Below are 11,253 nucleotides of genomic sequence, written 5' to 3'. Positions count from 1 at the left end.
AATTCTCAACGAAGGTTGTCCTTATAGGAAGAGGAAATAGGACCCAGACACACACAGAGGGAAGACCATGTGAAGACCGAGGGAGAGCTACAAGCCAAGGAGACAGGTTCAGAAAGAAAACAGTCCTGCCAATACTTTGATCTCAAATTTCTAGCCTCCAGAACTGTGAAAAAAGTTTCTGTTTTAACCACCCAGGTGTGGTGTTCCTTGCGGAGGTTGCAAACCAACACTCCCCCTCCTTTTACAAACCCGTTAGCACACAATGCCCACTTTGCTGCGCCTTTCTCTTTGCTTACTTTATGGTAAAGAAGTACGTTAAAGCTTCCCATTTCATTTTACAGTATAAGTATATGGATTCTTTTTATTGGACAGATTTAGCATAATTTATCTGACCAGTTTCCCACTGATGAACACTTAGATTATTTCTAATATTTTGCTATTAAAAACAGCACTATAGATAGGGGCGCCTGGGTGGCTCAGTTGGTTAAGTAACTGCCTTCGGCTCAGGTCATGATCCCAGAGTCCTGGGATCGAGCCCCACATCGGGCTCCCCGCTCATCGGGGAGCCTTCTTCTCCCTCTCCCTCTCCCTCTGCCTGCTGCTCTGCCTACTTGTGATCTCTATCTCTGTGTCAAATAAAAAAACAAAACAAAACAAACAGCACTAGATAGATAGATAATTTTGTACATAAATATTTTCATACATGGACAAGTGTATCCATACAATCGATTTCTAGAAGTGGTACTGAGACAAAAAAACTGAAAGGACTCCATGAAAGACTGCTTTTCTGCTGACTTTATTCTGGCTAGGACCTACAGTTCCTCCCTTACACACACCTTATAGAACAGATAATGAATGGCCTCCTTGTAAAGGTCAAGGAGTTCATGATTTGTTTGGAGTGTTTCAGCCCTGGAGATAACATCTGAGGAGTGACTGGGTGGGGTCATCATGAGTATTTTCCAAGACCACTGACTCAGCAAGACCCCTGGCTCCAGGGCATGAGTGACTTCTGGAGGTCACCCGAATACTGGTCTTTGTTCCTGGATGCCCGAAAGGACATGCACACTGGACCCCAAGCAACCCCACATGCTTGTGGCTCCTACAGGTAAAAATGCAGGTTTGTGAGCTTGTCTATGAACAGTGCATGAATTTCATAGCCTGTTTCTGTAGCCTGAGTTAACAGCAGGAGCTTCCAGAGTTCCCAATAAAGGTGTCCAAATGCCTGCCCTATCCCATTTTTCCATCTTATTTAATTTTTGTATCCATCAGGGTTTAAAGGCATGGGATGTGTTCTTTAATAGAAAACTATGAGAGTCTTATTTATGTATTTATTTATATCAGAAGAGGGTCAGATCCATCATCTGTGGAACACTGTGTGCTAGAGATAGAGGGGGAGACAGGCTTCAAAAAGCCTGTGACTGATGAGGGGACACATGGGAGCAAAGCATTTAGCCTACAGTTTTCATGGGAAAAACTGAGTTAGACCTCAGAACCCAGGTTGTAAAGTGAACCCATGAGAACCCATAAACAAACATTTCATATTTCATTTCTCATTCTGTCCAGAAAGGATTGGAGCTGATTTAAGGTTTTATTGACATAAGGGGAAAAAACCCCAGTAAAGTAGTATATTCACAAATATAAAAATCAATAAAATGTTATTATGCATAAAATTAGCAATAACGGATATTATACATTTGAACACAGATTTCACCCAGCAGTCTGAAAGTAAAATGTTCCTATGAAACATTTCCAAAGCCAAAATGGTATAGAGCAAAGAAGCAATTACCATTAATTTACACAGAGAAAAATTTGAATGTTTCTAGACCTCTCTTGGGCTTTTCTGATTCCTTAGGACACATCTTGCTAAGGAGTGCAGCAGATAAATGTAGGTAAAGCACGTGCTCATGGACCGTTCAGAGCTATGATGCGGGACGCTGAGATGCTGAGTGTAGCTCCTGGGGAAGGAGCTGGGTGGGGCCGGTCTTGCTGCTTGGCATTTGCACTGCCTCTGTACTGGCTGGGCTCGTTGCAAAACAAATGCTGAATGCTATTTTTGCTTTTTGTCTTTTTGGGTAAGAGCAAAAAAAATCTTTGGGTTTCTTTTAGTTAGCGAAACAGGTACTAATGTAGATCTTTTGTAAAAGCCAAGTGGCATAATGTGAAATTTTAAAAAAGATTTTATTTACTTATTTGATAGAGTGAGTGAGAGCGAGAAAGCGCACACAAGCAGGGGGAGCAGGGAAGGGAGAAGCAGGCACCCCACTGAGCAAGGAGCCCAGTGCAGGACTCCATCCCAGAACCCTAGTATCACGACCTGAGCTAAAGGCAGATGCTTAATGGACTGAGCCACCCAGGCACCCATAATGTGATTTTTGCAAAGCAGAGGACACCTGTTTATCTCTTTCCCCTTGGCAGAATGATTCATAAAATATGAAACCATTTTATTAGCTCAGGCACAGCAAAGACAGATACCAAACGCGTCCAAGTTTTTGACTTATAAATTCAAAAGGTCTGATGTAGAACAAGTGGAAAGAAGAAAAGTTGGATGGAGTGGATGTTCTCGTAGGGTAGCTGGGGGTCTCACTTTTGGAACCAGGACCGGTCTTCTAGCACCTGGAAACAACTGCCTCATCCACCGATGGGTCCCTCCCTGGAGACTGCCCTCTGCCACAGAAGACTGTCTCCCCTGAGCTTACGCCTCATTCCCGTCCCCAGGAGGTGGCTCCTGGTCAGTGACAGGCTGATGTGGGGCATAACAAGCCCGCCTTCTTGTTTTGGTTTGGGCTCTGAAGGACTGTCCCAGCTCTCTATGGGATGGGCTCAAGCTGCAGTTTCCAATGCACTGGGGGTCAGCTTCTCTTCCAGCCCCTACTCCTGCCTTCCTCACTTCTGGAAATTAGCTAGAACAGGGAGAAAGAGCCTGTCCCAAGGAACTGCCCAGGGCTCACTGCAGGACTGGGAGATCCAGTATCAGAAGATATGATATGCACAGTTGTTGACCCAGCTGTGGTTCATGGAAATTCACCTTGGAAGGTGTGGTAGGCAGAGTTCTGAGATTGCTGCTCTCCATTCCTAGCCCCTGGTGGACACATGTCTTCAAACACCAGTCTCAGAACTGCTATGTGGACGTTTTGCAGATAAAATTAAGTTTCCGGATCAGTTGGCGTCAAGATAGGGAGAGTCTCTGAAGGCAAACATGGTATCTAATCACATGAGCCCTTTAAAAGCAGAGAGCTTTTTCCATCTGGTTACAGAAGAGGAAGTCAGAAATTCAAAGCCTATGAAGGATTGGTGTGCTCTTGCTGGCTTGAAGATGGAGAAACATCTCTGGAAAGGACAGGGATGATGTCTAGAAGCTGAGAGCCCCTCTCAGCTGAGAGCCCCTCTCAGCTAAGAGATGGCACAGAAGCCAGGATCTTGGTCCCATAACCACAAGGACTTGAATTCTGCCAACGACAAGAATGAGCTTGGAAGTGAATTTTCCCTAGAGCCTCCAGACAAAAACTTTGCCAGTACCTTGATTTTGGCCTTACTTTGAGTGGGGGAACCAGCCATGCCATGCATAACTTCTAACATGTAGAACTGTGAGCTAACAAGTGAGCATTGCCTTAAACCACTAAGTTTGTGGCACTTTGTTATTTATGCAGCAGTAGAAAGCTAATACAGGGGGACAGTGCAATGGGAGGGTCTCAGGATAAGCTCCTCCCCATTACACCAAACTGCACTTAAGTGGGTCCAATTTGATAGCATCATATCCTGGGAAAAAGGGGGGAGGTCCTCTGAATGTGACTAGACCTGCACCCAAGAAAAAGGGGACCAGGAGGTCTTAATGGACTTTGGAAAAACAAAACAAAGAAAACAAAACCTCACTGGGTCTGATTAAATTTATCTGAGACTAGATCAAGTTTGCAAAAAGAGACAGAGTAAGGACTCAAGTTAAAAATTAGTGTGAGATCTAAAACCAGAAAACTAAAAGAAAACATCAGCGGTAGTCTCTTGGACATTAGCCTTAGCAACATGTATTTATGGATCTCTCTTCTCAAGCAAACGGAACAAAAGTAAAATTAAACTAGTGGAACTACACCAAAATAAAAAGCTTTAGCACAGCAAAGAAAATCATCAATAAAACACAAAGGCAACCTACAGAATGGGTTGATCATTTGCAAATGATATATCTGATAAGGGGTTAATAACCAAAATATATATAGAATTTATGCAATTTAAGACCAAAAGAACAAACAATCTGATTTAAAAATGGGCAGAGGACCTGAATAGACATTTTCCCAAGAAGACATCCAGATGGCCAACAGACACATGAAAAGATGTTCAGCATCACTCATCATCAGGGAAATGCAAATCAAAACCAGGATATCACCTTACCCCTCTCAGAAAGGCTAGTATCAAAAAGGCAATAGATAAGAAGTGTTGGTGAGGATGTGGAGAAAGGGAATCCTTGTGCCTTACTGGTAGGAATATAAGTTGGGGCAGCCATTGTGGAAAACAGCATGGAGGTTACTCAAGAAATTAGAAATACGATATGATCTAATAATGTCACTACTGGCTATCTATCCAAAGAGAAGGAGAATACTAACTTGAAAGCTATATGCACCCCTATGGTTATTGCAGCATTGTTTACGACAACCAAGATATGGTAACCACGCAAGTGTCCACTGATAAAGGGTTAAAGAAGGTGTGGTATATACATAATTGAATATTATTCACCCATAAAAAAGCGTAAGTTCTTGCCATTTGCAACAACATGAATGTTGTTGACGGGCAACATTCAAATCAGCCTAGCAGGTATTAGGCTGAGTGAAATAAGTCAGAGAGATAAAGACAAATATCATACGATCTTATTTACATGTAAAACAAAACAAAACAACAACAACAACAAAAAACAGAACAAATGAAGAAACAAACAAAAAACCAAACAGATTCTTCATACAGAGAACAAACTGGTGGCTGCTCTGGTGAGGGAGTGGGCAGTGGGTCAAACAGACTAAGGGGAGTAAGAGGCACAAACTTCCAGTTACGAAATAAATAAGTCATGGAGATGAAAAGTACAGCCTAGTGAATATAGCCAATAAAATTGTAATTAATTGTAGGGTGACAGGTGGCGACTGCATTTAAAGAGTGAGCACTAAGAAACGTGCAGAATTATCAGATCACTGTGTCGCACACCTCAAACTAATATAACATTGTCAACTATACTATATTTCAATAATAAATAAAATAATAATAATTAGTAAAATGAAGTTCCATTTTTACCCTTCTGAGTCTATGATAGGTGAAATTTATACTCACTGTGATTTGTGTTTGGTTGTTAAAAGTGGTTAAGACTTTGCTTACCCTATAGTTTCCACAGGACAATGATACATTTATCTTACACTGTTGCAGGCTATTCACAAGCTAAGAAACATTCCTCCCTGTGCTAGGATCTTCAAAGACTTTTAGAGAAACACCTATCAACTGCAACATAGGGACTTTATATGGATCCTGATTCAAATAAACTTTAAAGAAAAACTTATGAGATAATGGGGAAATTTGAATGCTGGCTGAATAGTGTATAATGTTAAGAAAAACTATCGTTCATTTTTCAAAGGTGTGATAATGGATATATACATGCAAGAATATAACCACTCATAATGAAAGATTTATGGATGGAATAATATAATGTCTGGGATTTGCTTCCAAATAATCAGGGGTGTGGTTGGGGGACTAAGTTCAGAGCAGAGACGAATTTGGTCATGAGTTGACGACTGTTGAATTTGGGATGACAGGAACATGGATGTTCATTATATTTGTTCATTATGACAAAATACATATTCTTTTTTATTCTGTGTATTTGAAACTTTTCATTAAAGAGAGTATGAAGCCCACTTCGGTCCCATTCTGGTTTTGATGACCGACGTCGCAGATAGTCCGCGCCCTCCTGGGTGCAGGGGTCCTAAGGGGGGGCAGGCTAACTTTGCTGAGCAGGAGCTAGTCCAGGTACAGCCTTTCTCTTGCTCCCTTCATTCCTCTCAAGGCTTCTTGGCAGAATTCCTACTTCTCTTCTTTTGTATCATCTCTCTTTTCTATTTCTGATCTCCATTTCATGCTTTCCCTAGTTATTCCCAACAAAGAGAAACTTGAAATTCACATATGCTTCTGCCCAACATCTTGTTGCTGAAAGGGCATACGGAAATAGCCCAAAGAGTAGAATCTCTGGCAAGGAAAGCATCTGGGGAAAGATTTCTGCCTTAGTTTTCTTTAACACAAGGTTATTTAGCACCAGTCTCAGAAGAAACATAGGGAACCACATTCCATTTTCTTGTTAATTACATTTGAGCTGAGATACAGAAATAAGAAAGCATTTTCCTTTTTTTTTTTTAACAAGAAGTTTATTCAAACAATAAGATGCATGACTTGAAGGGAAGTGATCCCGGAGGCTACCGTTTCTTTTAGAATAATTTATCTCTACTGAAAGTCAGTTTGCTCTACATATAACAGCTACATACAAAAAAGTTGTAAAATTATCCTTGGTTTTACAATGATAAGTAAAAAAAAAAAACATTAAAATTCTCCAATTAAACAATGTAGAAGAATTTTTATGTTGTTCTTTTTTGTGTGTATTAAAGACTGAAAGCAAAATAACTTACTGGAATACAAAGATAAGAGCTGAGTGAGTGTGCCACGAATGGAGAAAGGGGCTATTTCCACAGAGGCAGTATTTTTCTCCATTCTGTCTCCATCTGATGTTGATCAAAACACATCATTGGCCATTTATTAAACAACAACAACAAAAGCCAGTATGCTTCTGCACATGCTCCAAATACTTCACATACAACAAAAAAATCAAGAGGGGGGAAATGAAAGACTAGAGAAAATTATATTACACAATATGATCCTAGTGAGGATATGGTAGAACCAAATTGCAGTTTGCTAACTGAGAATGTCTTTCTTCTTAGTCTGGAGGAACAGAGTTCTGGAATGAAGTAGCAGATTCCCTTTTTAGTAGACACCTCCCACCTCCTGCTGGAACACATCAATTGTTATCTTCCTCATCCACTTCCAACCATGCAGGTCTGTCTGTTTTGTGGATTGGTTGCCCATCAAATCAGAATCTGATCTGCCTTATTGACAAACCTTGCCATGCACAATAGGTTTTCATCAGTTTACTAAGTGGCGTATGCCTCTTTTAATCCTAAAGAGCACTACAGAACCATCCTGCCCCCTACCTTCAAGTTACTATGATTGTAGTTCTCAGTCCTGACTTATTCCTTGGGTTCTTTATTGGCCATGGTGAGTCCTGAGGTCTCCTCGGCTGCAGCTTCACAAAGAAAGGATCAGGTTAGCACTGAACAAGCACAAAGCAGCCCCCCAAGAGGAGCAGATGGAAGGTGGCAGTGCTCAAAAAACATTTTCTGAAATAAAAGATAAGTCCCTTGGAAGTCTTTAGAACTTACTAGAATTTATTTAAAACCTACCAGACCAGGGCAGGAGAAGATCTTTATCATGGAGTTTATTTCTAGTTGAAGTAATTGCCAAAGAGCTAACACTTAGCCAGAGAAGTCTGAAACTCCCAGGTAACTGAAATACTTATGTAAGATAAAACTCTTAGCAGGGAAGGGCTTCCCAATACAGTCAAAGAGCAAGAACTGCTCTTTTTACATCAAAAAAGAATAAAAGATGGGCGCCTGGGTGGCTCAGTGGGTTAAGCCGCTGCCTTCGGCTCAGGTCATGATCTCAGGGTCCTGGGATCGAGCCCCGCATCGGGCTCTCTGCTCAGCAGGGAGCCTGCTTCCTCCTCTCTCTCTGCCTGCATCTCTGCCTGCTTGTGCTCTCTCTCTGTCAAATAAATAAATAAAAATCTTAAAAAAAAAAAGAATAAAAGACTTGGGAATGAATTTAACAAAACAAAATGTCTACTCATAAAACTATAAAACATTGTTGAAAGAAATTAAGGAAGATCTGAATAAATGAGAAGATATCTCGTGTTGGAGGATCAGTAGACTCAAGATGTTGTCAAGATGTCAGCGTCCCCTGCAGTGATTCATGGCAAAGTCATTCACTGACATCCCCATCAAAATTCTAGCTGGGTTCTTTGCAGACATTCACAAGAGGATCCTAAAATTCATATGGAAACACAGGAGACTTAGAAGAGCCAAAACATTCTTGAAAAAGAAGAACAAAATTAGAAAACTCATTTCTGGAAACAAAAACTGGTTTTAAATCTACAGGAATCAAGACAGTGTGTTACTAGCATGCAGACAGACATATAGGTCAATGGAATAGATACATTTGCAGTTAATTGATTTTCAATGGGTTCCAAGGCCATGAGGAAAAGAAGAGCTTTTTCAACATGTTATTCTTGGATAACCGAATAGCCACTTGTAAAAGAATGAAATTAGATGATCTACCAAACACCATATACAGAAATTAACCCCAAATGGGTAAAAAAACAAAACAAAACAAAACCCTAATCTAAAACTATAACACCCTTAAAGAGAAAAAAAAATAGGTGTAAATCTTTGTGATTTGGATTAGGTAATGGTTTCTTAGATAGAACACCTAAAAGTGTAAGTAACCAAAGAAAACACTGACAAATTGAACTTTATCAAAATAAAAACTTTAGTGGCTCAAAGACACCATCAAGAGAAGTGAAAACAAACAAACAAACAAACATATAACCCAATTTAAAAACAGGTGGAGGATCAGAGTAGACATTCTCCAAATAAGATCTGCAGATGACCAAGAAGCACATGAAAAGATGTTCAACACCATTAGCCATCAGGGAAGTGCGGCTCAAAATGACATGAGATACACTTCACACACACTAAGATAGCTGCAATCACCAAGACTGATAATAAAAAGTATTGGCAAAGATATGGAGTATTAGAACCCTCCAGCCTTGCTAGTGGGAATGTGAAATAATGCAGCTGATGTAAAAAAAAGGTTGGCAGTTTCTCAAATGCTCAAATATAGAGTTCCCATATAACATCCCAATTCTAGTACTCGGTCTATACCCAAGAGAAATGAAAACAAAGGTCTACACAAAAACCTATACATGAATGTGGAAGCTTGGGGATAGATGACCACTTCCAAGATGGCTTTGTCACAGGACAGGCTACGGGCTGATCGCTCAGCTGAATCTGAGGTCCTGAGAACTTGGGTCCCCGCTTCATGAGCTCCTCCATGGGCTGTTCTCCTTCTTCATGTCATGGTGACTGAGTTCCACGAAGGAGAAGGGGCATCCCAAGAGGCAGGAAGCAGAATCTGCTGGTTTCCTGGTGCCTGGGTCTAGAAACTGTCACCATTACTTCTGTTGCATTTTATCGGTTGAGCAGTCACAGAGCCTAGATTCAAGAGTTGGAGATATTGACCTCAACTCTTGATGGGAAGTGTATTAAAATTTTGATGACATGTTTTATAATTGCCACACCCCATGGTAATTTCCAGAGCTGGGATATGACTCCAGGTATGTCTGAATCATGGAGTTCAAAGTCTTAAAAATTCTGCTTTCCATTTCAGATAGGAGGGGTGACAGACCCTGGGACGGAAGACTGAGAAAGCTGTTTGAAATATTTTCAGTTGGTTTTAGGAGGGGTGTTGTTGCTCTATTACCCTACTCATAATCGTGACCATTTTGAGAAAAAAAAAAAGAACAGAACAAACTATTTGCAATATTTATGGCAAATTTCAATGAAGTCACTTTAATGCTGAGTATCTGAAGATGGGAAGGTCGGAGACGAGGCTATTAAAGAACAAACAGAAGAAGGGCTTGTTTCCCTTTTAGCAGCAGATCTGAAGACAGGACACGTCATGAACAGAAAGAGCTCTGTCTACGCTTTGGTTGTGAAGGAGAAGAACAGTCTCTTTATAGTGGGCATGTCTTAACTCAACACCACATTACTCAGCTGGGCTTTAATCCTGGGGCTACAATCAGACCATTCAAAGTGCCATCATTATACCTGACAGATGGGGCATGTGCCAGCATGATTCAGACCCAGGAGCACATCAAAATGGGAAATCGGGGCTTTGTTCAACTATTGACTTTACGATGCAAATAGAATCCAGCCCCTTTCCTATTTTATTCTGTTATTGTTCCCCAAAGGTTTTCCCCAGAGGATAGAGAAATTCCAGCCATTGCCCTCATTTGCTTTGGGGATCTTGGGTTTTGATAGCACTACAGATGAAGATTTGCATAAACCCCAGCTGCTAGAAGACCAGCTAAGTGACTATGGCTTGGTAAATAGGATCTTGGTGCGTGGATAACACGAAGTGCTCGGGAGTGAAACTGACGTAACTGTAAGGTGTTGGAACATCGTTAACAAAACAATGCACTGAGGAGGTCCAGAGATGCCTTATTTTCTCATGGCGCTCAGTAACAAGGAGAAAATAGCCATTTTTACTAACCATCAAGCTTGTTTTCCAGAGTAAGACATCCTTACTGGGATTCCTAAGAGCTGCTATCCTGGACCACACTGGGACGACTTCCCGTGCGGCTCAGCATAGGCTGTATCTTGCACTATGCTGCTTCTGGGGTCTGAGGCTCAAAGGGGGTCCATGGAAAGGGCTCTGTAAAGATAATTCACTGGAGTGACCTGCAGCCTTGGTAGGACAATGGTTTAAACAGTTCTGCTAAAGGAACAGGCAAGAAAGCTGCTTCATGGGCTGATTTTCTGTGAGTAGTTGTCTCCTTAGGATTAGGAAGGGCAAGGAATCTGGCATAGGACAGAGGGGTCAAATGACCCAGAGAGAAGTTTTTTCTTTTTGCTATGTCCTGCCCTGAGTGCTCAGGGAACTACAAACAACATTCCCAGCATCTTTGCCTGGCGGGGCTGATAAGCAATTTGCTGCTGTCTTGCCCAGGCTAACCCCCTTCCCTCCCTAATGGACCAGAAGCCATTAGCACCATCGATCTCTGGCCAGGATACAGCCCCAGTTCCTCTCTGGATGATTTATGATCTCGGTGCTGAGACATGAACACCGATGGACTGTCTTCTCAAGATGTGGTCCAGGCGGCGCTAGCATTCTTTCAATGCAAGCCTTTAATCAACAGCAAAGACCCCAGAGGTTAAAGAATTATAAAAACTCGGGCAAAATTTGAGGCTGAGAGTTTGTCATCAGTGCCCGTCTGAGGCTGCATACTGGGAAAAGCAGCTGAGGAGTTTAAGAGAACAAGACTGGTGGAATGGGAACCATTGGAAGAACAAAGTTTTGGTTGAGTGGCTCAACTCTCGGGTAGTCAAGGTCAGGAGTAAAGTTTTA

At 41.4% G+C, this 11,253-nt stretch overlaps 1 pseudogene; it reads right to left on the bottom strand.

Annotated features, from left to right (window-relative positions):
• Positions 1 to 6,993: 6,993 nt before the first annotated feature.
• LOC125082490 (small ubiquitin-related modifier 2-like) lies at positions 6,994 to 7,283 on the bottom strand (annotated as a pseudogene).
• Between the last annotated feature and the right edge of the window lie 3,970 nt (positions 7,284 to 11,253).

This window comes from Lutra lutra, chromosome 12, assembly GCF_902655055.1.
Source record: "Lutra lutra chromosome 12, mLutLut1.2, whole genome shotgun sequence".
In the NCBI taxonomy this organism is placed as follows: domain Eukaryota; kingdom Metazoa; phylum Chordata; class Mammalia; order Carnivora; family Mustelidae; genus Lutra; species Lutra lutra.
This window is presented reverse-complemented; position numbering and strand designations above follow the sequence as displayed.